This window comes from Balearica regulorum, chromosome 15 (assembly GCF_011004875.1).
Source record: "Balearica regulorum gibbericeps isolate bBalReg1 chromosome 15, bBalReg1.pri, whole genome shotgun sequence".
Classification (NCBI taxonomy): Eukaryota; Metazoa; Chordata; class Aves; order Gruiformes; family Gruidae; genus Balearica; species Balearica regulorum.
The window spans coordinates 10,326,584-10,332,643 of record NC_046198.1 but is presented as its reverse complement, the minus strand read 5'-3'; the positions used below and the strand labels follow the sequence as shown (position 1 = coordinate 10,332,643).

Here is a 6,060-nt window from a genome sequence, read left to right as displayed (position 1 = left end):
ATGTGATCCACCAAGCCAGCTCTCAGGAAATGAGAAACAATAGAATGAGGAAATCAAATTTTGAACTGCAGGGATATATTAAGTTTTCCTTCGGATTTTTGCAGAGCTTTTTGGTGCACTCTGTGCAGTGCTTTTTTTTTTTCCTGTATTTTTTCGGTCAGCCGACATATGGCTGGAGGATTAGATCACTGTAAAGCACCATTGTTTGTGACCTATTTGTTAATACGGGGCTGGGGTCAGTGAGAAGAGACAAATGTACTTGTCATTGTTTGGTGCTTTTCAAGTGCTGTTCCTGTTGTCACTCACACTGTGGTCAGACATTTGGAACAAACTCATTAGCTAATTAGCGGTATGCTCAGCCCCACGTGGCGGTAGTCGCTGTGTGGGCGATATTCACATTATGGCTGTGGAACAGGCCCTCCTGGGGCTTCCTGGCAGCCGCTCTTCGCTAGGTTAGTTGGGAGGGCAGCTGTGGCTGGGCAGAGCTGGGGGAGGCCGCATCTGCCTTGTCTTTGCTGGGAGAATCTCTTGCATACCAGCCATTGCACCGCAGTGCTGCTCATTATCCTCCTGCTCCTTGCCATGCAATGGCCCCTCTACTCCCACTTGCCGGATTCGCTGCTGCCATCTGCTTTCTCCATGTGGACTGCTCTGCTGCTGGCACAGGTACCGGGGAGGTGCCATGGCTATCTGCTTCTGATGCCCAACTCATTGCAAAGAGTGGCCTTGAACTCTGGCTCTGCCAACACAGCTGAAATGTTGTGGGCTGGGAAGGATTTGATAGAGTGGCTCAGGTCAACATTCAAGGTGTGATACAGCCTGCTGGAAAGAGGAATGGGGCAGCACTGGGGTGGAAAGCTTTCCATGCTAGCTCCTGGGTTTAAAATCACAAGATAAATAGCAGTGACCTCCTGTTTTGTATTAGCAACAATTACTCTCTTGCTGGGGATGTCCTCGGGGAACCACTAGAAGGGACTGTCCCTCTGCAGCCTGGGCAAATCTCTGCTGGGGCAGCTGTATTGGTCGGGTACCTGGTCACTGTTGCAGGAACACCACAATTTAAGGCATTAACATGAATGTAATAAAATCTGTAATTTTACTTGGCTTCCTTGTTTTGCTTGCACTAAGTGGCTTGATCAGGATTATAGAAAATAGTTTTGTTGATACAGGCATACCAGCTGCAGGAGCTCTTTGCTGGGTTTGTTGATTCATATGCTTACACTGTAGACAGACACCTGGGCTGGAGCTGGGAATGGAGAGGAAGCTGCCTCCTGCTTCTGACAGTTGTCTGCCCAGACCTGGAAGGAAGGCAGGCAGGAGGGAAGGCAGCAGGAACAATCTTGTTCTTCCCATTTTATTTTAAACAAGAGCTTTCTTCTTGTTCTTTAGAGCTGTCAGCACCTAATGGTTAGGAGTAATGAATGTGCATGGAAACATTAAGTTTCCATCATTGCTGTTTTCCTCTAAAGAAGAGGGAAGTATTCTTTCAGCTCTTGCTGATAGTGTCAGATGTGTGCAGATCCTTTATTTTTTTTCACCCAGAATTTAATTCTGCCTAGCTCAAGGTTAAGAGCTAAGCCAGCATCACAGATAGCTGCGGAAGACTTGGCTTCTCAGCTACCAGATGGTATTCAAAGCATTTGAACTCACAGCAATTTCTAAACAAGTTGCTTTTAATGCAGCTTACTTGGTGTTTCACTGCAGTCCCTGTTCTTCTGTATTTAAATCTCAATCTGTCTCCTATTGAGGTCAGCGGGAATTTTGCTACTGGCTCCCCAGGAGGAAGGGTTGGGCCATAAGCTTGCAGCACTTGGCCTGACCTCCCTTTCACTTGAAAAGCAATACCTTATAAACTGGATTTTGCCCTGAGTTTACTTTGTTTTGTTATGCTTTAGTAAGGCAAGATTCCTCAAGAATGTGGGTTTTAAATGACCAGTAGCACTACCCGGAGCCAGCTGTAATACGAGCAGAGTCCTTTGAGCCAGCTTCTCCCCTGACCCGTGCCAATGCCGACCGCCTCCTGAACAGCGATGTCCCGTTTCCTTTAATTGTCTCACAGTTTTACGATGGGAACAAATATATTCAGGGAGAACTACAATGACACCACTAACCTCCTCCAACCTGATCCCGGACACAGGTTTAGTCATTATCCCCAGAGGGGAAGGACGTGTGCTCCGACCCACCCAGACTGCCCTGCTCCATGTGTCTCCGCTGCTGAGTGTGGTGACCAGACAGCCCCCTCCCGCCATCCTGGAGTGTGCCCCCATCCGTAAATGCTGTTATTTTGTATTGGTGTCTTTGGTGGAAGGCGGAAAGGTGTGGTAACCGCACCTGGTGAAGCGACAGGAGCTGCTTTGAGGCCCGGCAACCCACCTGTGGCCCTGGGTTTTGGGGCGATGCCCTCTTCCCGGGGAAGCTTCCCCACCATGAAATTGGTTTTGAGGAGGGGGCTCCTCTCGGCTTCCCAAGGCCTTCTCAAGTGTTTTCCTTCCATCAGATGTGGCAATGGGCCCGGGGCCTCTTCCGGGGTGCTGCCCGGCGGCTGATCCTGTCTTACTCCTCACTGGCCCCTGCCCCTAACCCTCCTCGGCCGGGGGAGCGGCGGGCCTGGCTGTGAGGAGACCCGGCAGCGGCCCGCCATGGCAGCCGGAGGCCGTGCTGGTGGCGGCGGCGTGTGAAGAGGGAGGGGAGGGCGCGCTGCCCCCTCGGCGGTCAGTGGCGGCGGGAACGGGTAGCGCTACCCGGGCGGAGGCCGCCGTTCCCCCCTCCCCGCTCTCGCCGCGCCCGAACCGGGCACGCGCCTAGGAGACGCGCGCAGCTACCGGGCCCGCCTCCTCCGCCGCCACCTCCCCCCCGGCAGCCGCCATGTTGGATGGTGTGGGTGTCAAACCCAGCCAGCGGCGGCGGCAGCCGGGTACCGGGACACCCCCTCCGCGTCTCCCGCAGCCCCTTCCCCGCTCCTCCCGCACCCTCCGCACGCAGCGCCAGGTCAGTCCGGGAGCCAGGGGGCGCTTGGGGCGGGTGGGGGAACGGACGGACGGGCGGCGGCGGAAGAGCCTCCCCCCCGCCTTTCCCCTCAGCAGCGGGGTGCGGGGTGGGCGCGGGAAGGGCCCCCCGGGGCTCCGGGCCTCCCCGTGGGGAGGGAGCCGGCCGGCCGCGGGGCCGGGGCGGTGGCTGAGGGCCGCGGGGCCGGGGCAGGTGGGGCGGGGCGGGGGGCGCCGGTGGGGGGGGAACGACGGACGGCGGTGCAGCCCCGGCGGGGGGCCGGGGTGGCCTTTGTTGTCTCCGCGGGGTGGGCAGCAACAGTTACTGCCTATCATGGCAGCCCGGCGGCGGGGCCGCGAGAGCCGGGAGCGCCCCTCCGGGACCCGCCGGGTCGGTGCTGCCGGGGGTGGGGGGAGGACGATCGCCCCGGCCCTTCGCCTCTCGGGGTGCGGGCCCCGTCCCGCTCAGGGCCGGCAGCCGCCGGAAGGGTTTTCGCCTCCGGCCGAAAGTTTAGGCCTGCCTTCCCGTGCCGGACGATGGGGCCGCGTCCCTGGAAGCCACCTGGGCTGGGGCTGCGGGGATGGCGGCGGCCTGCTCCGGCGGAGCCGTGGGGTGGGGGGGGCTCCCGGCGGGGCCGGCAACGGGCCGTGGCGGCGTTTGGTTCGCGGTGTCCGTCACCTTCCCTCTGGTTATTAACCTTAAATGTGGTGGTGTGGGCTTTATTTTGGGGTTTTTTTTCAGTAATATAGTCGGTTTGGAAGATGTGGAGTAGTGCTCTTAATTATTTTTTAATTTCATTTGGGGTTTATTTTTATATATATATTTTTGTCTTTACCTGCAGTCCCTTTGATGCTACAGATCGGTCTTGGGTAGTCAGTGTGCTACATTATATTAAACATTATTATTGTTATGAAGTATATTGAAACAAAAATTGTCACAGGCTACCCATAATGGAAGTTTTCTATTTTAAAGCCATAAAGCACATCATTGATAACATTTGGTCTCAGTTTTATTTGGCCAGGGGGCATGTAATGCTTCCTCCATCTCCCCTTTCTTAAGTATGGCATCATCACTGATCTGAAAAGCTAAGTTATATTTAAAATTTGCATGAATTGGACATGTTTCTTTTTCTTAATCTACTTAGAAAGTACCCTTAATTTTTTTTTATATATATATATATATACATACACACACACAGACATTTTCAACAGGAGGCCTAAAATACTTGTTCAGATTGTTAAAGTGTGTTGCGGATATTATGGACTGTAGAGGCTGACTTTAGGAGTTCAAAATGCAAATCAGGCCACAAGATTAAGTTTTATTATTCTGTGCACTGAAATACATGTTTTATGGCAATATGGAACTCTTGCATAATTCCAGCGTGTTGCCGTGTTTTGTGCAAGGCAAGGTCATAGAATATTGGATTGTTAGGATGTAAAATATGGGATGTTAGAATGATTTTTGATTTGAAATATAAAAATATTATAATGATATCTTTAGCAAGATACAGCCCATTTAGGAAGTATTTCTAAATATGTTTGTCTTGGCTGATTTCCAGGTACGTTATTTTTGAACAAACTCATATATAGTGTTTTATTGTGAAGAATCAAAACTTTTGATAAATTCTCTTTTATTAACCCAAGGTAATGGTAAACTAGCTAGATAGAGTTGCAAAGATAATCTTCCATATTTTAAATATTTAACTATGTTATAAAAAATTATCAAGTACAAAGTTACCATGAGTATGCATTCCTGAAGATGAATTCTGATAAGGCCGAATTGACTGCAAGTTATACTTCAGGAAGTTTGACTTAGGGTGCTGATTGTAACTTCCTTGATACCATGAAGTAACTGTGTGACATCATCCTGCTGTGATGATGGTTCTCCTACATGTTAGCTTGACTTTTACGTGTGCTGACAAATGAAAAATAGTATCTGCCTTTAAGAAATGTAATTTAATGAGATAATCAACAGGATGGACCTCTGTCTTTAGAAAAAATAATTGACCTGTGCCCTAGGTAGGGGCTAAGTAGTGTTGGATAATATTTGGGAAAGAAAAGTCCTATCTGTGAGTTACCTGGTGATCCTGTCCTAAAAGGAGAGGAGATGAGACCTGGCTGTCGGGTAGCCTGGATAGTAGTGTTCATGTTTGGTTTTCACAGCCATTATTCCTATAGTCATTTTTAATGAATAGTTGACAAACATCCGATGTCCAGTGCAAGCGTTGGTGTGTAATGCAATAAGCATAAATGAATTCAGCTTGTACTGGCCACATCATTATTTACATAACTGGTTAATCATGCTAATTTTGTTCCAGCTGTCAGCCATTTGATTGCTTTAAAACTTGGAGCTTTTAAGAAGCCTCCAATCTTGGATCACTGCTGTGAAATGCCAAAGGCCTAATTTGTTACTTCATAAAAATGCTGATAGTCTTTCTTGATACAGAAATTCATGTTTTGTTTTGTTTTTCTTTTTTTTTTTTTTGAGAGAAATTGTTAAATTATAATCTGGTTTAGGAGAAATATATTACAGTGTAATTATGATATTCATGATAGTGCTTTTCTTAGGTCTTCAACGTCTGATGGGCAAATGGCTATTGGTTTTGCCTGGTCTAGAATAATATAAGTTATTCTAGAATCTTTATTTAATGACTGGTACTTAGGAAGCAACTTTCCAGTCTTCCAGTGCCGTATTTGCAGAGCACTAAATTGTCTCTTGGGATCTTGCTAATAGAAAATGAAAGGTGCCTGGTTTGTATGAACCTCTGTACTGTTCTTTTTCCACTTTCCCTGCGCAGATCAGAGTAAGGCAAAGTATCGAAACATACTAGTATCCTGCTGTCTTAAGTGCTTCAAAGAACAGCGGGTTTTTTTGTGTATTTCAGTAGCCTGGTTGCTCATTAAGAAGGCATGAGACACCGTGGAGGAGAACAACACGTATGCTGTCCTCTAGAATAAAACCTGCTAGGTCTAATTGTAGATCTGCTAGTATTGATATACTTCAGTTTGGTTACGTACTGGTATGTGCTGAATAGTAGACCATAAAAAGTCCCAGAATTAATCAGTTTAGGTGGCT

At 48.9% G+C, this 6,060-nt stretch overlaps 1 protein-coding gene across 6 annotated transcripts in view; it reads left to right on the top strand.

Moving 5' to 3' along the window:
• Positions 1 to 2,714: 2,714 nt before the first annotated feature.
• The window catches only part of EPN2 (epsin 2), a 44,465-nt gene continuing 41,119 nt past the window's right edge, over positions 2,715 to 6,060 (top strand). For 3 of the 6 annotated variants that reach the window (XM_075767950.1, XM_075767948.1, XM_075767946.1), the window contains exon 1: positions 2,856 to 2,988. The gene's annotated coding sequence lies outside the window, so the exon portion shown is untranslated. Of the gene's footprint in view, positions 2,989 to 6,060 lie in introns of all 6 variants that reach the window. The other 3 variants (XM_075767951.1, XM_075767949.1, XM_075767947.1) reach the window with 3 other exon arrangements.